Source organism: Mesoplodon bidens, assembly GCF_964165515.1.
Source record: "Mesoplodon bidens genome assembly, chromosome: 4".
NCBI lineage: Eukaryota > Metazoa > Chordata > Mammalia > Artiodactyla > Ziphiidae > Mesoplodon > Mesoplodon bidens.
In genome coordinates, this window is record NC_138160.1 from 168,878,863 (window position 1) to 168,905,010 (window position 26,148).

At 38.2% G+C, this 26,148-nt stretch overlaps 1 long non-coding RNA gene across 1 annotated transcript in view; it reads left to right on the forward strand.

Moving 5' to 3' along the window:
* LOC308615618 overlaps positions 1–26,148 on the forward strand; it is a 392,189-nt gene that overhangs the window by 119,700 nt on the left and 246,341 nt on the right. Inside the window, exon 3 of the long non-coding RNA XR_014015533.1 lies at positions 13,289–13,404. This is a non-coding gene — a long non-coding RNA (uncharacterized lncRNA). The remainder of the gene's footprint in view (positions 1–13,288; positions 13,405–26,148) is intronic.

Genomic DNA, 26,148 nt, shown 5'->3' on the forward strand with positions numbered 1-26,148 from the left:
TCTCATGTAATCAAGTTTTCTATGACATTTATACTTTTTTTTAAACATCTTTATTGGAGTGTAATTGCTTTACAATGTTGTGTTAGTTTCTGCTGTATAACAAAGTGAATCAGCTATACATATGCATATATCCCCATACACCTCCCTCTTGCATCTCCCTCCCACCCTCCCTATCCCACCCCTCTAGGTGGTCACAAAGCACCGAGATGATCTCCCTGTGCTATGTGGCTGCTTCCCACTAGCTACCTATTTTACATTTGGTAGTGTATATATAGGACATTTATACTTTACTTTCTTCTCTTGTCATAGGAATGGGAGGTAATAATGACAGCATGTGATTAAAGTAGGAGAGAACAAGAAGGGAATTTTGAAATTTTTATGGGAGGAAAATAAACTGAGCAGAAGTCATAAAATGTTGCAATGAAAAGTCTTTTGAGCCAGTTAATCCTGAGGTTTTTAATGTTCTCTGAGTTTGATCAATAAGAGATTCATACTTTAGCACTTGGTTATCTTTGCTTTCTGCAGTTCTCTCAAAAGCTTCATGGGTATTATTTATATTTCACCAAGACTGTAAACTCTTGGGTCTTCTTATTTTATGTTTCCTTCCTAACATAATACCCAATGTATATTTGTTGCTCTATAAATTTCTGTATGTGAACAAATAGCTTCATTTAAATAAAACCATATTTTATCAAGTGAAAGGTAAGACAACATCAGGAAATGAGAAAAAAAATAGTGCTCTGGAGTTTGATACTTGGTTCAGCTAGCTGGGATCAGATAAATTTTAGGATGCATGACATTGAAAGTAAGAGTAAACCAACATCATGCTTTTAAAAAGTGGAAGGGGGATTTACTTAATACTCAAATAAGAGTCTTTGGATATGTATTTATATTCACATTTTCTTTTATGCCCCAAAAGATATAAAAGTTCATATGATGTCATAAGTACCTGTTCAACCTCTCATTCTGCCTCTTCTCATATGTAAATGCACTCTCCCTATGGGTTTGAAAGATTGTTTTCAGCAGGTTCAAGAAATGACGCATCCCTAGTTAAGATTCAGAATAAAGGGTATCTTACTTGTCCCAATCTCAATAAAAATTTCTAAAATTAAAAATTCATTGTGATCGGACTGGCTTACATCCTAATCACACCCTTGAATCAATCCTGATAGACATGGGGATGAGCCTAGGTTTAGGTCTACATGTAAAACCCTACTCAGACAACTGGACATAACCCTAAAGGAAGTCTAAGCTTTTAAGAAAGGAGATTGGGTGTAAAATAGAATTGTCTACTCAAGTAATAAATCCTATAGCTTCTCTGTACTTCAGGTTTCTCATCCTTAAAGTAGAAGTAATGAAACTCAAAAGGATTTTAAAGTGTCTAGCACAGTGGCCAGACCAATGTAGTGGTCAATTAAAATTATTTCCAGGGCTTCCCTGGTGGCGCAGTGGTTGAGAATCCGCCTGCCGATGCAGGGGACACGGGTTCGTGCCCCGGTCCGGGAAAACCCCACATGCTGCGGAGCGGCTAGGCCCGTGAGTCATGGCCACTGAGCCTGCACGTCCAGAGCCTGTGCTTCGCAACAGGAGAGGCCACAACAGTGAGAGGCCCGCGTACTGCAAAAAAATAAATAAATAAATAAAATAGTCAAACTTGAAATTCTTTCCCACTTAGTGTGAAATAGGAAGCACTACAGAATTTCATTTAAATGCAGTGCTTGAAAAATGTAGTGTATGTTCAACAGAACAGACAAAATGGGACCAGTGAGCATCTAGCCAGTCTTTTCAATAACAAGAAAGAAAGACCATTCTCAAAAAATCAGTTCAACTAATACCATTCAATGATAGAATGCCAAATAGGAATTCTAGAACAAGCATATTTGACTGTGTGCATGTGTATGAGAGTATGCACATTCATATGAGCATTCATGCATTTGAGTAGGTATTGTGGACATTTAATTCCTTGGCAGTTGCTGATCTTGTCACTGGCTACCTCTACAATGTTGTTATTCCAAAAGAGGAGACTTGATTCCAACATAGACAAACAGATACGGCTTTCAAAGTTGTTCAACAGCCACAGGCTAAAGGCTTTAGCTACGTAATTGCACAGTCATCAGTAATCTTTATGCTTGCCATGCCTGCGATTGTCAAGCAGAACTTCTGAGGGTGAGGTAACACTCTTATTACATGGAAATACCTGGGGATGCAACGAAAGATTTCAATAAGGGAATTTCCAATGATGTCTTCAATGCTTCTGGAACACCTGCTGTTCTTTTTCTGTTTACTCAGTAACAATACTCTAGTCTAGGCTATAGGGTTCCTTCTTTGTCCTTTTTGACAGGGCTCAGGCTTTTATTGATTGATTGATTGATTGATTGATTGATTTGATTTAGTGGTACACGGGCCTCTCACTGTTGTGGTCTCTCCAGTTGCGGAGCACAGGCTCCGACGGCATGTGGGATCTTCCTGAACCGGGGCACGAACCCACGTCCCCCGCATCAGCAGGCAGACTCCCAACCACTGCACCACCAGGGAAGCCCCAGGCTTTTATTTTTAAATGTGTGTTTCCTTTTAAAATAAAGAATAAAAGAGATGCATCTCTGGTTTAAAAAGTCATCAGTTAATAAGTGATGATTAAGCGCCTTTGTCACTCAGCTATTAGTCACATATTTTCTCATGTTTAACAAAAATGGAATTTTCCCCATTAGTTATTAGTGACATTTAACAAAAATAATTATCTCCCTTATATGGTTGTATTAGCAGTTGAAAGTTCTATTTTAGCCCTTTTCTATGAAACCAGAAGGATGGAGTCTTATTTCTTAAGATGAACCAGTTTGTCTTAACCTTGCCAAATAGAGCAAACTTGCTTGCATTTTCATTAATAAAATAAGCACCTGTGTCGTTGAGAGCAGTAATGTGATGGTCCTGTCCACCTTTATTTTCTTCTCCATAACACAAAGCTTCCACAGTTCTGAATCATCACATTGGTGCCTGTTCCTAGATAGAATAACAGTTGGGTAGATCACCCTAAATCAGTTCTCACTTGTCCTAATGGTTCAGAGTTGGCAGACCAGTGATTGAATCCTAGCTCTGTCTCGTACAAGCAGCCAGAATAACCTTGGGACCATCTCATTACCTCTCTAAGCTAAGGATTTTTCATTTATGAAATGGGGTTAATAACAGTATCACACCTGCAGTATAATAAACACTCAGTGATATTAACTTACATTATTCAACACACGTTTTCCTTCTAATCTCATGTAATTCAGTGACAGACTTAAGACTAAGTTTATTTGAAAGAACCGACTACAGATTTATTTGTAAAGTGCTTACTATTTACCAGCCCTGGAACATGAGAGAAAAACATTCTCTGCCTTTTAAAAACTTGCAGACCAGTGGAGAAGATGGGTGGGTAACCAGATGATTACAATATGGTAATTCATGATGTTGAAGTAGAACAAAGGAGTTGATGATTCATCTTATTAATGTAGGTCTGAGAAAACTGCAAAGAGGAGGGAGAATTTACATGAGATGTTGAAGGCTGAGTAGGGGCTCACTAGGTGACTGAGGCAAGGACATGTTAAGCATAGAGAACAGCTTGTGCATGGGGCTGGTGGTACGACAGAGTGAGATGCTGGGGAATTATAACTCATTCCCTGTAACATGGTCCATAGACTGTGCGTGTGTATCAGAGTAGCAGGAGGAGATGAAACCCCTTGTGCCATTTAATATACCAAAGTGGTAACATTGAAGGACTTTAAGCTTGAGTGAAATCTAATTTGCTGATGTTTACTGGCAGCTTTTCTTAGGGAAATCTCCCTTATCTTTATTCCAGGTAAGCAGAGAAAACAAGGGGATGACAAAGGCAGAAAGCTAATCTCCAGTCCTCAGAATCTAGTTTTTGGAATGAAACATGCATTGATAGATTTATTTACATAATAAATATATTTGAGAACATACTGTGGGTGAAAGAATTCATTTAGTACAGTGAAAAACAGGCATCATTCCTGTACTTGAATACTTCTTATCATCATAGTTTCAATTTTACTGTGTACTCCCTTGTAATATGTTACAGCCTAATTTTTAAATTAAAATGTAATATAGTATATATACAAACATATTCATATATAAATTACAAATGTGTATATAATCTATATAATGTTTATATCCATATACATGTATATAAATATAAATTTCTATCATCTATTTTTTTATCTATCTATCTATCTCTCTGACTAGATATTAAGTTCCCCAACAGCAAGGGCTGTGTATAACATTCTTTTGCATGCCCAACAGTAAATACTCCACAAATATTGTTAAATATATAAATTTATGAGTTGCAAATAATCACATAGTTAGGAGAGAATGTTTGTCTCTTTCAACCCTGCCATGTCTTTTCCTTGGTTTCTGCCCAGGATTTCTTGTATTATATTTTACATTTTCCATTATTATTATCTCCTTGCTGTCTAAGAGTCTCATTATGTTGGGCTTGGGGAAGTATAACGCTTTAGTAAACATAATAATGATGATACTAACTTTTACTGAGTGCCAACTATACGTTATATTCCATTGTTTATTAATTTCACACAAGAGTCTTACAAGGAATTATTGCTATCTTTTTATAGATTACATATCTTCAACCCAGAGAGGTATGCAATTTACCCAAGACCACACAGCTAATATGCTGCAGGAACCAGGATTCTAATCTATGATAAACTATATCAGAAACTTTCTTAGTGTATTATTTCAGAGTTTACAAAACACTTATGTGCCTTATTTCATTTAAACCGCACAACTTCTTGCTGTGGTATATAGTTACCATATTTTACAGAGGAAAGAACTGAGACTCAGAGAGGAACAGTGACTTCCTTATGGCATAGAATTGAAAGATGGTAGAAATTTTCATTCTATCCACAGTTTCTTTTTAGCTACACTCTGGTTATTCCACAAAGCTCAGTTGGATAGACTACTTTACTACTAGAATCTTATAGGCAACTCTGGATATTTGAGTAAATCAAACTGGCTGTACAGGTTTAAGGGGAAAAAATGTAAATAAGTTCTTCACATCAAAACAGAAGTTTATATTAAGGTTAAATAGTTCTAATAAAACATTTTTTTATTTTAATAGACTCTTCTCATTTAAATACACATCCATTATAACCATCCACACAGCCCTTCAATGAGAAGCAAATTAAGTTGTTTGAAAACAAACTCGGTAAGCTGTGTTTTTCCATTGACCAGTGGCAGAAGGAAGAGACAGTGATTGTGCCAGGCATTTGGCTGACTAAAGCTAATGGCATTCAGTCTTGTGAAATGGATATTAATGATTCTACAGTGTTTAACTTGGTTTGCTCTTGATGGATGTTCCACTTCTGAATTAATGTCTGTCTACTCTTGATTAATTTATAATGATTGTAGTTTGAGTCAGTTAATTAATTTCTTTCTAAAGTCAAATAGCATTCACTGTGATGAAGGCAGTCATTTTGATTTCTCAGAAAAATAGTCCCTAAGTGCCTCAAGTATAGATCTCACAAAGTTAGTGGGAGAAGTTTTTCTTTCAGGAAGCCTCCACCAAAGCCAGAGAAGCCTTGTCATAAATCTCATTTAGAATCTTATCCTGTAACTCCGCAGACAGAGCTGTTTGAGGTATATGTGGTAGTGTCTGAAACCAAAAACTTTCCCTAGCTTGTGTATAAAATATTTTTGAAAATGTCTTCTGAGACCTTCAAGATGGCAGAGGAGTAAGATGTGGAGATCACCTTCCTCCCCACAGATACATCAGAAATACATCTACATGTGGAACAACTCCTACAGAACACCTACTGAATGCTGGCAGAAGACCTCAGACTTCCCAAAAGGCAAGAAACTCCCCATGTACCTGGGTAGGACAAAAGAAAAAAGAGAAAACGGAGACAAAAGAATAGAGATGGGACATGCACCTTGGGGAGGGAGCTGTGAAGGAGGAAAAGCTTCCACACGCTAGGAAGACCCTTCACTGGCAGAGATGGTGGGTGGGCAAGGGGGAAGCTTCAGAGCCACGGGGGAGAGCGCAGTAACAGGGGTGCAGAGGGCAAAGCGGAGAGATTCCCGCACAGAGGACCGGTGCTGACCAGCACTCACAAGCCTGAGAGAATTGTCTGCTCACCCGCCGGGACGGGTGGGGGCTGGGAGCTGAGGCTCGGACTTCGGTTGGATCGCAGGGAGAGGACTAGGGTTGGCTGCGTGAACACAGCCTATGGGGGCTAGTGTGCCACAACTAGACGGGACAGAGTCCAGGAAAAATTCTGGACCTGCCTAAGAGGCAAGAGACCATTGTTTTGGCGCGTGCGAGGAGAGGGGATTCAGAGCACTGCCTAAATGAGCTCCAGAGACGGGTGTGAGCCGTGGCTTTCAGCATAGACACCAGAGACGGGCATGAAATGCTAAGGCTGCTGCTGCAGCCAGCAAGATGCCTGTGTGCAAGCACAGGTCTCTATCCACACCTCCCCTCCCAGGAGCCTCTGCAGCCTGCCACTGCCAGGGTCCTGTGATCCAGGGACAACTTCCCCGGGAGAACACACAGTGCTCCTCAGGCTGTTGCAATGTCATGGTGGCCTTTGCCGCCACAGGCTCGCCCTGCATTCCGTACCCCTCCCTGCCACCCACCCCCAGCCTGAGTGAGCCCCCCTAATCAGCTGCTACTTTAACCCAGTCCTGCCTGGGTGGGGAACAGATGCCCTCAGGCAACCTACACGCAGAGGCAGGGCCAAATCCAAAGCTGATCCCCGGGAGCTGTGTGAACAAAGAAGAGAAAGGGAAGTCTCTCCCAGCAGCCTCAGGAGCAGCGGATTAAATCTCCACAGTCAACTAGATGTACCCTGCATCTCTGGAACACCTGAGTAGACAATGAGTCATCCCAAAATTGAGGTGGTGGACTTTGGGAGCAACTGTAGAATTGGGGTTTTCTTTCTGCTTCTAATTAGTTTCTGTTTTATGTTGATCTTAGTTTAGTATTTAGAGCTTATTATTATTAGTAGATTTCCTTATTGATTTGGTCACACTCTTCCTTTTTCTTTAATATATAAATACTGTTTTTTTCCGTTTTCTCTTTTTGTGAGTGTGTATGTGTATGCTTCTTTGTATGACTTTGTCTGTATAGCTTTGCCTTTACCATTTGTGCTAGGGTTGTGTCTGTCTGCTTTTTTTGTTTGTTTGTTATCATTGGTGGATTTCTTTTTTGGTTTGGTTGCTCTCTTCTTTCTTTCCTTTATTTCTTTTTTTATTACTTAAAATTTTTTTTTAATAACGTTTTTTATGTTTTATTTTAATAACTTTAGTTTTTTATTTTCTTTCTTTCTTTCTTTCTTTCTTTTTCTCTCCTTGGTAAATGGTAAGAAAATTGAAATCATATCAAGTATCTTTTCCAACCACAGTGCTATGAGACTACATATCAATTACAGGAAAATATCTGTAAAAAATTCAAAGACATGGAGGCTAAACAATACACTACTAAATAACCAAGAGATCACTAAAGAAATCAAAGAGGAAATCAAAAAATACCTAGAAACAATTGACAATGAAAACACAATGACCCAAAACCTATGGGATGCAGCAAAATCAGTTCTAAGAGGGAAGTTTATAGCAATACAGTCCTACCTCAAGAAACAAGAAACATCTTAAATAAATAACCTAACCTTACACCTAAATCAATTAGAGAAAGAAGAACAAAACAGCCCCAAGGTTAGCAGAAGAATGGAAATCATAAAATTCAGAACAGAAATAAATGAAAAAGAATTGAAGGAAACAATAGCAAAGATCAATAAAACTACAAGCTGGTTCTTTGAGAAGATAAAAAAAATGGATAAACCATTAGCCCGACTCATCAAGAAGAAAAGGGAGAAGATTCAAATCAACAGAATTAGAAATGAAAAAGGAGAAGTTATAATGGCACTGCATCAGTACAAAGGATCATGAGCGATTACTACAAGTAACTATATGCTAACAAAATGGACAACCTGGGAGAAATGGACAAATTCTTAGAAAAGCACAACCTTCCAACGCTGAACCAGGAAGAAATAGAAAATATAAACAGACCAGTCACAAGCACTGAAATTTAAACTGTGATTAAAAATCTTCCAAGAAACAAAAGCCCAGGACCAGATGGCTTCACAGGTGAATTCTATCAAACATTTAGAGAAGAGCTAACACCTATTCTCCTCAAACTCTTCCAAAATATAGCAGAGGGAGGAACACTCCCAAACTCATTCTACGAGGCCACCACCACCCTGATAGCAAAACCAGATAAAGATGTCACAAAGAAAGAAAACTACAGGCCAATATCTCTGATGAACATAGATGCAAAAATCCTCAACAAAATACTAGCAAACAGAATCCAACAGCACATTAAAAGGATCATACACCATGATCAAGTGAGGTTTATCCTAGGAATACAAGGATTCTTCAATATACACAAATCAATCAATGTGACAAACCATATTAACAAATTGAAGGAGAAAAACCATATGATCATCTCAGTAGATGCAGAAAGAGCTTTTGACAAAATTCACCACCCGATTATGAGAAAAACCCTCCAGAAAGTAGACGTAGAGGGAGCTCACCTCACCATCAACATAATAAAGGCCATATATGACAGACCCACAGCCAACGTCATTCTCAGTGGTGAGAAACTGAAACCATTTCCTCTAAGATCAGGAACAAGACATGGTTGTCCACTCTTACCACTATTATTTAACACAATTTTGTAAGTTTTAGCCACAGCAATCAGAGAAGAAAAAGAAATAAAAGGTATCCAAATTGGAAAAGAAGAAGTAAAACTGTCACTGAGGGCTTCCCTGGTGGCGCAGTGGTTGAGAGTCCGCCTGCCGATGCAGGGGACACGGGTTCGTGCCCCGGTCTGGGAAGATCCCACATGCCGCAGAGCGGCTAGGCCCGTGAGCCATGGCCGCTGAGCCTGCGTGTCCGGAGCCTGTGCTCCGCAAGGGGGGAGGCCACAACAGTGAGAGGCCCGCCTACCGCAAAAAAAAAAAAAAAAAAAAAAAAAAAAAAAACTGTCACTGTGTGCAGATGATATGATACTATACATAGAGAATCCTAAAGATGCTACCAGAAGACTACTAGAGCTAATCAATGAATTTGGTAAAGTAGCAGGTTACAAAATTAATGCACAGAAATCTCTGGCATTCTTATACACTAATGATGAAAAATCTGAAAGAGAAATTAAGGCAACACTCCCATTTACCACTGCAACAAAATGAATAAAATACCTAGGAATAAACCTACCTAAGGAGACAGAAAATCTATATGCAGAAAACCATAAGACACTGATGAAAGAAATTAAAGATGATACGAACAGATGGAGAGATATACCATGTTCTTGGATTGGAAGAATCAACATTGTGAAAGTGACTGTACTACCCAAAGCAATCTATAGGTTCAGTGCAATCCCTATCAAACTACCAATGGCATTTTTCACAGAACTAGAACAAAAAATTGCACCATTTGTATGGAATCACAAAAGACCCTGAATAGCCAAAGCAATCTTGAGAAAGAAAAATGGAGCTGGAGGAATCACGGTCCTGGATTTCAGACTATACTACAAATCTACAGTAATCAAGACAGTATGGTACTGGCACAAAAACAGAAATATATATCAATGAAACAGGATAGAAAACCCAGAGATAAACCTATACACATATAGTCACTTTATTTTTGATAAAGGAGGCAAGAATATATAATGGAGAAAAGACAGCCTTTTCAATAAGTGGTGCTGGAAATACTGGACAGCTACATGTAAAAGAATGAAATTAGAACACTCCCTAACACCATACACAAAAATAAACTCATAATGGATTTGAGACCTAAATGTAAGGCCAGACACTACAAAACTCTTAGTGCAAAACATAGGCAGAACACTCTATGACATAAATCACAACAAGATCCTTTTTGACCCACCTCCTAGAGAAATGGAAATAAAAGCAAAAGTAAACAAATGGGACCTAATGAAACTTCAAAGCTTTTGCACAGCAAAGGAAACCAAAAACAAGATCAAAAGACAGCCCTCAGAATGGGAGAAGATATTTGCAAATGAAGCAAGTGTCAAAGGATTAGTCTCCAAAATTTACAAACAGCACATGCAGCTCAATATCAGAAAAACAAACCACACCCAATCCAAAAATGGGTAGAAGACCTAAATAGACATTTCTCCAAAGAAGATATACAGATTGCCAACAAGCATATGAAAGGATGCTCAACATCAGTAATCATTAGAGAAATGAAAATCAAAACTACAGTGAGGTATCACCTCACACCAGTCAGAATGGCCATCATCAAAAAATCTACTAACAATAAATGCTGGAGAGGGTGTGGAGAAAAGGGAACCCTCTTGCACTGTTGGTGGGAATGTAAATTGATACAGCCACTATGGAGAACAGTATGGATGTTCCTTCAAAAACTAAAAATAGAACTACCCTACGACCCAGGAATCTCACTACTGTGCATATACTCTGAGAAAACCATAATTCAAAAAGAGTCATGTACCACAATGTTCATTGCATCTCTATTTACAGTAGCCAGGACATGGAAACAACCTAAGTGTCCATGGACAGATGAATGGATAAAGAAGATGTGGCACATATATACAATGGAATATTACTCAGCCATAAAAAGAAACAAAATTGAGTTATTTGTAGTGAGGTGGATGGACCTAGAGTCTGTCATACAGAGTGAAGTAAGTCAGAAAGGGAAAAACAAATACTGTATGCTAACACATATATATAGAATCTAAAGAAAAAAAATATATGTATGGTTGTGAAGAACCTAGGGGCAGGACAGGAATAAAGATGCAGACATAAGAGAATGGACTTGAGGACACGGGGAGGGGGAAGGGTAAGCTGGGACGACGTGAGAGAGGGGCATGGACTTATATACACTACGAAATGTAAAATAGATAACTAGTGGGAAGCAGCCACATAACACAGGGAGATGGGCTTGGTGTTTTGTGACCACCTAGAGGGGTGGGATAGGGAGGGTGAGAGAGAGAAGCAAGGGGAAGGAAATATGGGGGTATATGTATATGTATAACTGATTTTCTTTGTTATAGAGCAGAAACTAATACACCATTGTAAAGCAATTATACTCCAATAAAGATGTTTAAAAATAAAAATAAATAAATAAAAATAAATAAAATGTCTTGTAAATTGTTAGCTTGAAGACATCACAGTGTAGGTGAAAGTGTTTTAAAGTACTTTAAGATTTTTCCCAGGAGAGAGAAAATAAGATATTTTAAAGAGAACAGTGAATGTAAAACCATATAAGTCCAGATATTTTTTCTAATACTAATTGAGTCTCTGATCTAACCTCTTCTGTAAGTAAAATAGGCATTATATATCTGCCCTACAGATTTAACATCTTTTACACGAATCATGTGACCTTTGAACGAGTATATTATAAAATTTAGGGGTGCAATATAATTTTCACTATTTTCCTGGGCAGCAGTTCTTAACTGTTGAGTTGTGAATATTCCCTTGCTCCTTCCAAAAATCAGTTTATTTCGAGCATGTAGGAGTTGAAGGTCATTCCCTGTTCTGTCATTCCACTGTCGTGCATGTTATTCGACAATAAGCAAACGATGGATCCTTTCAGATCTTAAGTTCATTGTCTATGAAGTAGATATTAATTTTTCTTTTAAAATTGTAACTTCTCTTGTAAGTACATTTCCATAGGATTTTAAACAATAAATGCCAACATTCCATTGCCTAGCAAAGCTGTACTGACCAGTGGTTTAGGACTTCAGATTTGGAGTCCTCCAGACCTAGGATCATATCTGTGGCCCTCTATTATCGTGTGTAAATCCTTGGGCAAATTCCTAAATTTGCTGCGTTTAAGTTTCCTAATCTGTAAAATGTGGCTGGCGATGGTAACTTCCTTGTACCACTGTTGAAAGGATTCAATAAAGTATTGAATGTCAAGGACCCAGCATAATTCCTTGCCTCACACTGCTCAATTAATGATAATAATATCTTCATATAATACAGTTTCTAAAAATATTTGTTTATTTATTTGGCTGCACTGGGTCTTAGTTGCGGCACACGGGATCTAGTTTCCTAACCAGGGATCGAACCCAGGCCCCCAGCATTGGGAGCGAGGAGTCTTAACTACTGGACCACCAGGGAAGTCCCAATAGAGTTTATTTTTGTACAGAATCACTTTTCAGATAATTTCAGTAAACTTAACCCTCCAAGCTGTCTAAAAGCCAGTTGAGCCTCAGCCCTCACCAGTTCTGATCACAGAGTAGCTGAAGGCATTGGCCTTGCAGTTCTCACTGTAAGGTGTCTGTGGACTGCACATCCCACACTCTGATTTGTTGTGTACATCAAACCTTGTGTCAGATATCACCATCTATATATACATTCCATTGGGAGAATTGTGGGGTGTTTTTTTTCCCTAGATACCTGAGTATGTCTGGCACTGTCCTTGCTACTGTGCCAAGGACACAGTATTAAGTTATGTGGAGCATAACTTAATAGTGGCATAATTTTACAAATGGAGAAAGTTAAAGAAGTTAAATGATTGTCCAGGGTCACACAGCTGGTAGGTGGCAGAGTTAGTGTTCAAACCAAAGGCTGTTTATTCCAGCCCTGCACAACTGAACTTGATTGTGCACCTGAAAACAGTCAGTTTCATAAACATACAAATTATGGAGAGATAGCTTCCTGGAAAGATGTTTACCCAAATGTTAACTGGGATTATGATATTTTGGAGGTAGGATTTCAAATGAAATTTGGTTTCTTCCTTGTACTTCTAAAATACTTTTAAATGCTTTTTCCAATGAGTATATGTCTACTTTTACAAAATAATAAATTTTAACTGACTAGTTCATAGTGAGATTTCATGTCATTTCAGGTGCTCTACGGGAACAGAAAAAGCTATTCACTCATTTGAGGCTGGTCTTCAGCCTTACTGACTGTCAAGCTGGACAGATAACTATTGTTCGTGCAAATAGAATTCTGTTTTTAGAAAGCGTGGCTCATTATAAAGCTGCGTGATTTGTCTGTCCCCACAGTCTGAAAATAAATGTGGAAGGACAATAGAAAGAAGCCACAATGCAACACTTGTTTTGGCTTCCAACTTTGAAAGCTCTGTTGTCTGACATTAACAGTAGTTTCATTTTTAAGTTGACAGAGGTTGCTTTGTAATTAACTTATATACCCAAAAATCTCTAGGGCCCCCAAACTGTGGGCTCTGTGAAAGCAGATGGTGAAAATATGTCTCTCTTTTTTCTTTCTGACAGTAAAGTCTCTCTGTGAGATGTCACCAGTGCTCTCCTTCCAAGAAACTGCCCATTTCCAAATTTAGCCTACTGGGGAGCAGCAAAAAGAGAACGGGATTCAGAGTCAGAAGACCCAGGTATGAGTCTTGGCTTTATCACTAATTAGTTGTGCCTTTGGTCATATGTTATAATGTCTCTGCACATCAAATTCTTCATTATTTTTTTATTCATTTAACAAATATTTATTGAATTCATGTTATGTGCCAGTTATTTTTCTACGTGCTGGGGATATAATGCTGATTAAAAAAATCAATATAGTTCATGATCTCTTACAGTCTCCATTCTAGTGAGATAGGAAAGACTTGGTCAGATATTCACAATGAGGAACATAAATCTGCAAAGTATAATAAATTTTCCAAAGAGAACATTCCTATAATGGTACTTGTGGGAGGGGAAGTTTGAGGAAGAGTTCTCTGAGAAGGTTATGCTTAGCTGAGATTGCAAGAAAATGAAAACCAACTAGGTAGAAGGGTTGGGGGAGAGGGAAAGGGAGTAGGATAGGAAAGAGTATTCTCCACAGAGGTAAAAGGCATGCAGATGCCCTGTGGGAGGAGGGAATGTGGCTTATTGAAGAAACTGTGTATAGCTGAGAGCTCAGTGCAGGTAGAAGAGTGATACAGGTAAGGATGGACAGGTAAGGAGGTGAGGAAGGGACAGTGGTGCTCCTCAAATGTTCATTTACTCACGTGGTCCATGCCCCTCCTCCTTTTCGGTTGGGTGAGCTGTATGAATAATGCCACATTTGTGCTGAGGGATTAAAGTCCATGCAAAATTACCTCGTTCCTCTTCCCAACCTGTGATGAATGAGGACACCTTGTATTGACACGGCAAAGCCACCAAAGCTAAACGGCCCGGATGTAACTCACTGTCTGGAGGACAAGTGATCTGGAGGGATGAATAATTTTGTGGCAGACTTTGAGTAAATAAAAAATAATAATTTGCTATGTTAGGCCACTGACATTTTGGGGTTGTTTTTTACTGTAGCACACCATAGCCTAACCTGACTATTACAGATGGTCTCTGGCTACTTGGGGCCTTACAGATCAAATGAATAATTTGGATCACTTTTCTGAGACCAATGGGAAAGTACTGAATTATATTAAAAAGAGCAGAAATTCTTAGGTATTTTTCTTTGAGAAAAATCATTCCATAATAACTACTTGAAGGAATGATGAGGAAAGTGAGGTTAAGAGAGTTCGGATAACTAAGAATCATAGCTGCTCTTATCCTCGTGAAATATTGAAGAGTCCAAATAAGAAAAATTCAATCTGGAATTCTGCAAAATGTGAACCATCAAACAAATATTCTGGATTTTTGTCTTGAATCTATTGTCTGTGCTGCTGCTTTCCCTTAGCCCAAGAAGCCACCGTCTTTGATCAATTGCTGTTTTCTGTGTGTTTGTAATACACATACTGAAAAGTAATTCTGTGTAATTGGTTAGGCTGTTCTGCCCTGCCATCAATAGCAATTTGGTATTTATGGATTTGAAAGTGGAACATTGCTTAATGGGAAAGTCCTTGAATGTTTCAGAATCAAGTTTTCAATCTCCACCTTTGTTGAGATGCCAGTATGTGTTATTTTAACTCAATCAGAAATAAGATATTCCCATTTCTTTGTCTTTTGCTAATCGGTGAAAGTTTGGGTTGATAAATGCATTTGGAACCTGGCTGAGTAACGTAGTAAATTTTAGATAATGAGATTTTATGATATTTGTTTTGACTCTATTTCTACAGAGCAAATAACGAAGAATCTTGATTCTGTGCTCTGTGAAGTTAATAAAGACAGAGAGACATTTAATCAACAATGTACAAAAAATAGTACACGTTATGTTTTAGATGCTCTGTTGGGGGGAATAGGCTGACTAGAAGCAGACACAGCCCCAATCCTCCCTGAGTTCACAGTCTAGTAAGGAGATTGTACAAGTGTAGCTATCTTCTTTGGTCAAATTTGCTTTTATCAATGAGGGAAAGGTAACCTAACTTGTTACTGTATACTAACCACCTAATAGATGGTAGAGCTTCTACTAGGGCATTTTCAATCATTATTTAAATTTTAATACTTCTCATGTAATTTTTATAATAACAACACAAATTTTCCTCTATGTGCTAGACAATGTGTTAAGAGTTTTTTATACATTATTTCAGTGACTCCTTACTACAGCCCTGGGAAAAAGGGGTTATTAACCAGAGACATGCCTTGATGACCTCAATTATATGTGATATGCATCCCATCTCCATGCTCTTTTTCTGCTACCATGCATAGCATCCCTTTAGGATTATCTCCTCCAAAGTAACTAGTTAAGATGACTTTTAGACTTATATCTAAAGTTGTATTCAACAGAATGCTGTATAGCAGAATGTTATTGGTGTTTTGGAAAATAAGCTTCCATAAGTGTACCCAAAAGAAGTTTGGGTACAAGGTACAAAGTTACAAATATCTTTTTACCACATCCCTTTATAGAGATTCTGTTTGTTTTGCATACTTCCAAAAGAAGACACAGTATGCAGCATTTTCTAAAGTTATCTGATTGAAGTTATTTGTTTCATGGGGCATCTCATAGATACTGTTTTCTTCAGAACACACATTAGTATGTGCTGTCCAGCACACTCTTCTGTCTCCTGAACTTGCTTCATGCTCACCGTAAAAGGATCAGAGGTCAGAATAGTACTGTCCATTGTAGTTGAGGAGAGGCCAGAAAATCCCTGAGGGGAGACAAGAGGTCTTTTATTGTTTCCTCCTTGGCCCAGGGTAGCACCTGCGTGACATCTTCCATAGGTGTAAGGGTATTTTAAAACCATCTAAGACTTAACTACTCCCTTTATATCAACTAGGGATGCAGCAGCAGCAGAAACCATCTATAGCTGCTTAACACAGAAAACAAATGCACTGAAAGGAACTGAAAGGACATTAAAGAGCTTAGGGAATGACTGAGGAGGCTGAAGAATAAGGTTTGGGACCATGTGTCCTGGGTCAATGCAGATCTCAGGGAGCACCGTGGTCATGAAGTCCTGGTCCCTGAAGCTTGTCATACTGGTCCCCAAGCTCAGCACACTCTGCATTGCCAGCCACACGGCTGTCACTGATTCCTTGGGAAGCCAGTCCCCCTACATTTGCCACTGGAACAGCAAAATCCCTCCTGGTTCACGTGGCTCTAGGGTCAGTTCATCCAGTTGGTGAGGTTAGCTCCTGTGCCTGATTCATGGCTACAAAAGGAGGCTTCACAAAATAACCGTACCATTTTCATCTTTCGTAAGGTAGGAGACAGTTTTTGCCTTGCAGTGCGCACAGTTCAGAAAATAGACAGCTAAAATGAATGTGTTGACAAATTTATCATTTTCTATATAATTTTCCAAATTAAAATACACAGTTATGTTGTCTTAGTGAACTGTACTTGACCTTGTAATTTTTATGCCCATTTTTGAGAGGTAACAGGTAAGGGCAGTACTTAGATCAAGATCTGGAGCACGATAGGTACTCAATAAACATTTGATAAATGAGTATCCATAAAGTTCAAATACATACCCAGGGCCATATTGTAGTATCAGAGTTGGGATATAAATGTAAGTCTTTTTTTCCGGTCTTTGGTTTTTTGATCTCCTCATATAAACACTATTATACTATTTATAAGTAGTACTTTTCTGCTACTTACAGAAGAATTAAAGATGCCATTGTGTTCTAGGCATGTGAAAAAATGCTAGAGTTCTCAGTTAGATATGAGCTTATATGGGTAGCATTATTTTTCTTCCAATTTTTATTACTAGCCCCAATTCAACAAGAATGAATGAATCATTTGTTTTATCACATGGCTTTCACAGTTAGTTTTCTGGATGCAGAGGATAGGAAGCAAAGAAACCCTTTGGATTCCTGATAATTAGCACAGAATATCATTTGTTGAACACTGTGTGCATAGTATTTGGCTTTTAGATTTAAAGTGTGGCCACACTCTAGGAAAGGTAAGCGTTATCCTAGAGGGCTCAGATTGGCATTCCTAACTTAAGCTACCTGAAAAATGAACATAAGTTGGTTGCCCAGGAAGTTTTCTGCATTTCAGATTTTAAAAATTTCCTTGAGTTCTTGTAAGTGGCCCTAATGGAAAGTAATCTATAGTAAAGAAATTAAAAATAAAAAACAACTGTGGTATTCTGAATCATTCATCCATGAGGAAAAAATCAAGGCTCTAATTTTAAATGATGCAACAGTAAAAATGCCCATGTGGGAGACATAGTGCAGGTGATAAGGAACGGCTCCAGGACGGCTGGGAAGGCTGGTGGGGAAGGTGACTGGGGGGGCCCCATCATCCACGGCAGGCCCACCCTCCCTGAGCGTCACAGATCCCGGCAGTAGCGCTGCCGCTCTGATGAAAGACGACATGGGAAACGCAAATCTTATCATCTTAGCCCACATTTAGTAAGTAAAATCCACAGCAAGGAAACAGCTGGCTCTGTTTCTGAACTCAAAGCTCACTGAAACTCAGGAACACTCCCACTCAGGCTTTTGCTAGCAACTCACCAATATTCCTCTCCCAAAGCCCTCTCCTGAATCCCAGTGCTGGCATCTGTGAGGCACATCTGAGCACCAAAGACTTTCTAGGGAGAAAGAAAGAACTATTACCAAATTTGATCCAGAGTAATGATGTGGATGAATTAGTATCACTTCATTTACTCTCAGTTTTCTTTCTTCCTTTTGCTTAACTCTGGATATTGAGTTTTATTTTCCTTGACAATTAAACTTTTAAAATATTTATATACTTTTTATGTAGTAGGAGCTGGGTTTTATGTGCATTATTTCATTTAATCCATATGATAGCAAAGCGGGTTAGGATTATTATCTTCACTACACAGATAAGGAAACATGCCTGGTGAGTTATAGTGACATAATCTAGGTCACACAGCTAATAAACTGAGAAAGCAGAATTTGAATCCAGCTCCAGGTGCCTCCAAAGGGATCGAACCCAGGTCTGACTAATTTCAGACATCAGTTTATACCATCCCACTGTAATAATAATGACTATTTATTGAGTGATTCTCTGTCTCTATCTAATTTATTTATATATGTAACTACTGTTGATTGAGAAAGGAAGAATGGAAGGGAAAGATAAGGAAAGCTAATCACTAATATGTGTAATATGCTGTTTTCCTGCCTGGGAGGTCCTTCTCACATTCATTGCTGAGTAATTCCTGTTTACCCTTAATGACTCAAAGCTAGATATCACTAACCCTATTTTCAGTAGATGCCCCTTTTCTCTGTACTTCCATTTATTCCAGCACTTATCATAATTAATTGCCATTTAATATATATTACTTTATAAACTCCTTAAACTATCAGCTTCTGGGGAATTATGACTGTATCTTACCCCCCCTTTCTCAGCAAGCGACAAAATACCCAGCCTCTTGAGTAAAGAACAAATTAACTGGTCACAGACTTGGTTATCACACACACAGGGATTCCAGGATTTGGGTCCCTCATTTTGAGGATGTATTTATATACACTAGTTTACCACATGAGAAATAGCAATCTCTGGACTGCTATATGGAAATGGCCTTTCGTGTCCCAACCCCCCACCCCTGGCCTGCACCCCCAGACACAGTTATTTTAATTGAATTTTGAAGGTTTAAGTAAGTTCTAATACTCTTTACCATTCTATAATGATTGCAACCCAAATATGCACATTTACAATACTTTCCTAGCCCGTAAATATTTGAGTCTGCTACTCCTGCTCTAGATATTCCTCCATTAACCTTACTATAAATTTGTGTATTATACATCTAATAGGTTAGCCCCTTTGGTTTAATGAGAATTTGGATTAAATCCCAGAATCAGTCAGTTATTCTATGTCCTTGTCTTATTTTCCTAAACCATCAGTATTATAAATGCATGAATTTCCTCCATACCATTCCATCCTCAGTAGTGAAAAATAATAGCAATGACAGAACAAGCAAACATTAACTGAAAGTATCTGCCATACTGACAGTGATCTCCCCTTTTTAAAGCTGCCATTTTACTGTTAGAAATTAACTCTCTCCTGAGTAAATATACCCAAGGTTAGATTATCAAATCATATTACTTCTAATGATCAGTATTCCTTAGAAACGGGCATGCTGCTTATATTTAATTAAATGAGTTTGACTATGTTTCCTCCAGCTTGCTTGTGAATTACTAATTAGTGATATTATTCATATTTCAAAACAAATCAAGGTGTTCTTTAGACCAATGCTCAGGATTCTTGTTTTGTTGTTGTTGTTGTTGTTCAAGACCTCCAAAGTATGACTCATGTATAATGTCTTGAATTTTGAAGCATTGTCCAAAATAATCATTATGATTCATGTCATGTAACCAGTAAGGAATGATTATTTCTTCTTCCTCTCTATCTCCTAGAGAGGGCAGGCAGATAAAATGTATTACTTCTTTGAAAAACTCATGTATAATGGAATAGAATAATACTGAGGCTGATGTTCACTTACAGCTGTGCTTGGAGTAATAACAGATCCTTCAAAAGTCCACATGGGAAGAACTTCTCATTGGACCCCGTTTGTTGGGGAAGAGAGACATTGGAAAGATGAAAGAATTGCCCTGTGTTTCTTACTTTTCCTTAGTCATTCTGACTCATTGGTTTACAGTTGGACTGGAACCAGTGCATAATATAATATATAAAAATTATATGGTGTATTAAGGCTTAAATAACAACTGGTGGGGGAAAGCATTTACCTAGGCATCTTCAAAGAGGATCATGATGATACAAAGACATTTTAAAATTAACTTTGGGAAATTATGGAATGATTTTAGGACAGTGATAATTGACATAATCACATACTTATTATGTGCCTACTGAGTATGAGTTACAGAGTTAAACCACTCTAGGCCTCTCTTGGAATAAAATTGGCACTAACACCAAAAATGCCCTTTCTGGCTTCAAGTAGTTTATAGTAGCTTACTTGTATATATATATTTTATATATTTTGTATATTTCATTAAAATATTGGTTTTATTTGTTTTCTAGTTACAAAAGTAATATGTCTTACAGCACAAATTATTAGTAATTATAAGTGTAGCCCATTTCTATAAGTATACACTATATTTTATTTATGTGATTCCCCTATTGTTTGATATTATGTTATCATTAATCTTTCCTTTTTGTTAGAATAAACAATGATGTGATGGACATCCACTGAAAGTAAAAGTGTTGAGTGAGAAACCAAGCGTGTTATAAAAATTTTCGTACATATTGGCTAAAGTATGTTCCAACATAGACTCTACCAATTTTAAATTTAATCTATCTTGAATTCACTTCGGTATTTTTTTTTTTTGACACAAGGATCTTACTGTTTTTTAATAGTCAGAAAATTAACCTAGAACCATTAGCAAGTGCATCTTTCCCTTGGCAATCTGAAGTGTCACCGTTATACTAATTTAAATCTTATACTTACTTGAATCTAAATTTTCTATTTTGTTTCATCAATCAACCTGTCTATTCTTGTTGTAGGACCACATTGTTTTAATTATTACAGTTTCAAGACCAGTTAACATTGAATAAGTTACTTCATACATTAAAATCACATTTTTAATTTCTTTCTTGGTCAGATTCTTATCCAGATGATACAGGAGGTCAGAAGGGGTATGATAAGGACATTTTTAATTCACACCTGCTGTAACACCTTCCAAATATAGCAATCTCACCTCTTGTGAGAATGTCACCCAATACATTCTAAATATATGGAGACTATTTTTCATAATGTACAGAAATTTTAAGTCTTGGCAAAAAGCTTCCTTTAGTCTATTTCTTGAAGATAATAAAAGTGAGAAGAATAGTAAAATCTTATGCAAGTTTTTATCGAACATCTTTTAATTTTGTTGGAAACACAAAGGCTGTGTGACACAGGAGGTGAGTGGGTAGCAGTTAAGTTTCAGCTTACCAACTTACTAGTGTGTAACCTTGGTTAAACTTCTTAACCTTGTGAGTCTCATTTCCCAGTAGAAGTGGGGATAGGAATAGTTTTTAATCTCATATCATTTTTCCAACTAGACACTCAAAAATGGTAGATATTATTGTTACTATTACGTGCATTCAAATTCTCAAGTTGTCACAAATAAGAAAAATAAGGGTAGAGGAAGGCAGCTAGCTTTCTGAATATTTAGGATGGGTTTGATGGTGATAGACTCATATTAGGAGAAAGTCAGAAAGCCATCAACAGAAAGAAAAATAAGGAAATAATTTGTTTTTCAAGCTTTATATATATTTTCTATTTTAAAAAAATCCATTGTATAAAGCACTGCACAAGAATGCAGTTTTAAGGTTGTGTGTGTTTCTGACTGTATGTTCTAACAGAAAAAAAAATACTTATAGTGGTTTGATGGGGTGAAAAAAGAACATAATGCTTAAGTGTGGAGAGTGACTATGCCTGAAGTTTAAAGAACATGGAACAGACATTTCTGACACATTTAAGATATGTCGTGGGCTTCCCTGGTGGCACAGTGGTTGAGAGTCCGCCTGCCGATGCAGGGGACACGGGTTCGTGCCCCGGTCCGGGAGGATCCCACATGCCGCGGAGCGGCGGGGCCCGTGAGCCATGGCCTCTGAGCCTGCGTGTCCGGAGCCTGTGCTCCGCAACGGGAGAGGCCACAACAGTGAGAGGCCCGCGTACCGCAAAAAAAAAAAAAAAAAAAAGATATGTCGTATTTTGACCTAAACCTTTACATTCAGAATCCTTTGTGCAACTTTTCCAATAATGCGTGTATTATGTTAAAATGAAAGAAGGAAAGAAAGAAAGAAAGGAGGGAGGGAGGGAGGGAACAAGAAAATGAGTGTTTGTGTATTTATCTGCCCTGGTGAGTCAGGCTGGCCAGGGTTCCAGTGCAGGCCTCAGCTCCTGGTCCAGGCTGCTGTATTGACAGGAGTTGAGACTTGGCCACTGCCCTACTTTGTCAAGGAGACTTCAAATCACGGTCCCCTGAGCCTTGCGAGAGTGGAGAAAGCAGCTGAGCAGCATGCTCTGCTTGTGGTGTGAAAAGTAAACCCTTGGCCAAAGGCACAGGCTGCAAACTCACAAACAACCCCACCCCCAGCTCTGCGGAGCTGCTGTGGGCTCTCACGAGCTCTGCTGACTCTGAGACTCCTGGGCTCTAACAGTGGCGCCGTCCCCTCAGTTCCCCTGGCTCCTCCTACAGTTGGCTCCCTTTCCTGTGCGATGAGCTGCCACAGCTGGCCGATCAGATTGCCACCCAGTCAGCTAGTCCTTTTACCCGGACCCCTGACTGACCTTGTTCTGTCTCTGCCTTTCCCATTCTTCTGATCGTCCAGCAGTTGAACCTCCTACCCCTGCTGTCTGATCTCACCGCGTGTCTAGTCAGCACGTGAGGCAGTTTGATTAGCTGCCCCTTCCTCTCACCCTGCCAGCTCTGCCTGCTGCTAGCAGCTGTGCACAGGGCCTGCGAGTAACTCGCTATCAGTTCCTTCTGACCCTCCGTTAGTGCTGCTGGCTGATCAACTTAATATATTTCTCAGCAGCTCTCTGATCTACTGCTGTCTACCTCTGCTGTAGTCCTCTGATGAGCCTCCTGAAGTCTTCCCTCTCTGCCACCTGTGTGATTCTCTTGCTGTTAACTGAACCGTCTGGTGTCCTGTGGCACGTGCTTCTTCATTAGCCCTTCGAGGCTAGGGTTACCTGGGTTGCTACCTATGGCAAGTAGTAACACGAGTGCAGGCAGAGTTCAAGCACCCATGTCACAGCTTCCCGCAAATCCCAACAGCTGGTGTTGCTGTTTGACTCCTTGTATCCAGTGAGCTACATCAGCAGTTCCATCATTTTTCATGGGACAACCTGACTTTTAGGATTTTGCAACTAATCTTTGAGGTGTTTCCTGGGCATCGTCTTCTTCCTCATTTTCCCTCTGAGTAATACTTACTTTATTATAGTCACAGTTCCTGACTGAGAATCTATGAGGATTATTTGAATAAGAGGGGTGATACGATCTGCTTTACATGCTGAAACCATTTTGTTGCTGGATGAAGAGCTGTGGAAGCAGGGAAACTAGTTAGAAGGCTATCATATTGTTCCTAAAAATGGAGGTGGCTTGGATGAGAGGGGAGCTGTAAAAGGGATGAGAGATGATCAGATTTGGGATATATTTTGAAAGTGGAGACCGTAGAACTTACTGCTGGATTATGTGTGGTTGTGAAAAAAAGAGGAATCTGTAAAGTGTTTACTAAGTGAATAAATTGAATGAAAATTTGCTGGAGGGACCTTTTCAAGGTTTAGCGCAAGCACTTTGCACAGAGCACAGTGTCTGGCACATATTCAATTTCCAATAAGTGGTAGGAATTATTTTTATTTTTATTATTATCATTACTCTACAAGCACGTTTTAAACCCTAAATAGGTGAATGTATCAGGTAGTATTCTTGGTTCTATAATAAATATAAATTTCAGAAAGACAACTTCCCTCATAATGGTTTGTCCATAGGTGATTAGTAGTTCTCCCTTGCTTCTGTCTATGTTTCTTTCTTAATAATTTACATTTTAGCAAATTTACCTCATATGTCTTATCTGTTCCACTTTTGATCTTCGTTTTACCCTAGACTTGTTTCTGAATTTACCATCTTCCTTATTTCTGCTCTGTTCATTCACTTTTCTTTATGGAAGCTTGAGTCCATATGGAGTCCTCTTCTGCTACATTTTATATTCTTTCAACCAATTTGATGTATCAGTTATGTTACATTAATTTTGTAAAATATCATAAATCTGTTGAAAAGAATAAAGTGGATTAATGTGGACTAACAACAGTGATTTTCCAAGTTAATAAAAAGAGCAAGTTATAGAAAAAATACAAAGTAGTGTCAACTGGAAAAAAGTGCACAACCTAGTTGAGAATTATTTTTTATTATTTGGCGGACATACTGAGGACTTAAGCCTGGGAAACAGTCTCTTAGATAGCTCTGAAGGACTGTTCCAAAGAAGTAAGGGAAGAGCCAGGATATGTAGGAGTTTTTGCAAAAGAAACCAGGACTGTTAATTAAAGAAAAACAGACATCTCAGGTTACTGAATTTAGCCCTTTTCTGTACATGGTAAGATGAAAGAGTCTGGGCTCACTGAAATCATTTCTTTCATATGCACTTTAAGTATCTAGGGCCAATATCCTGTTTTCTCCATCCTGAATCCCCTCAAGGTGCACCATCCGAGGTAGGGCAGGATGACTGCAGTGGCTGATGGCTTTATGACCCCAACATCCTTTGTTTACTGATACGGCAGGTGACAATCTTTGTCCATAGTAGCATAAATTTGAATAATATGTTATAAAATAAAAGAACACTTTTTTATTTTATGAGAGATTTAACTCTCATATCTAAAACAGTAGGCTAGATTACACTTTGCAAATCAACAAACTAAAGATCTCAGTAGATTAAAACATGAATTTAGTTCTCCCTCATGCCTTAAGTCCACCAAAGAGTAGAAGGGAACTCTACTTAATGCTGTCTTCACTACAGGACCCAGGACATTGGGGCCTGGGGTTAATGGAAATGTTCACTTTTAAACTATATACTTTTCTTCAATATGACATTTAACAAGGGATACACAGAATATTCAGGAACTACTATGTAAATACAAAAAATTTTTTTCCGAGAATGGAGCAAGGGTAAAATATAAAGGTTATATGAAAAGGCTTTTATATTATGAATAATTTTTCTTCTTTATATGTATTTTCTTAATTAAAAATAATAAATATTATTTTAGAAGATAATTCAGTGCTTTCACATTATGCTGAATGCTTGTGGAACATTGGCTGTTTATGAAGCATTGGCTTTTTTTTTCCCCTGTAAAGCTTTTGCCCTTTCATTGAGTAATGGGGAAGAAGGTTGATTGAGTTAGTTTGCAAGCAAGCAAGCATCCCTTCGAAAGAAGTGAAAACATAAAAATTTTTTTTTATAGTATCTAGCAAAAGATTTCTCTACTCCACTTCTTCTGCAAAAGGGCCCTGGTATAGATAGCTAAAGCTAATGTCTGTAAAGATGAGAGGAATTATTTTCTAGTGCTTTCTGTTAGTAAAGGCTGTGATGTCTGGAAATTACTAATGGCCAAAGTCTTTGCAGAAATTATTAGATGTCCAGAAGCATCTGGAAAATATAGGAACCTTGAGAGGGACAGAGTTTATTTTCTGGGAAACTCTGAAAGCCTCATTAAAATGGATCTAAAAATGCCATGGCAGAAACAAGGTATCACTGGGATTTTCTGTCTTCATCCATTTTTTTCTAAGTCATCCCAGGTAGACTGGCAAAGATGAGAAACTGTATCTTGTTCTGTACTTCTAATTCCCTGTACCTCCTTTTTTTTTTTCCTGTTGCCTGACTACATCTATTTGCTCACCTTCTCTCTTAACTCTTTAAAAGCAGAAAGGTAATAATTATCTTATTGTCTCTGAACTTTATTTTCATATTCAGGAGATGGTCCTTGCTGATTATTTACATACTACCGATTTTTTTTTTTAAACTTCGTAATATTTACTACTTAACAGATAAGAGGGAATTTCATTACGGGTTCCGGGGTAGAAATTGTTTTCTTATTTTAACATATTACCTTTCTTCATGTAACCCAGAAATCAGGCTTATCATTGATTTTCAGCAAGTTACATGACTATATTTACCTTAGACCAATTAATATTTCAAGAAAAATATATTGAATTATATGTGCTGTATAATGTTGAGCTAGGTTCTGAGGGCACAAAGAACAATAAGATGGGGCTTCTGCATTTGGAATGACAGCATCTGAGTAGAGAAATATAGAAAATAAACTAAGTGTAAAAAAATATGGTAAATTTTCAAATAAAGTAGC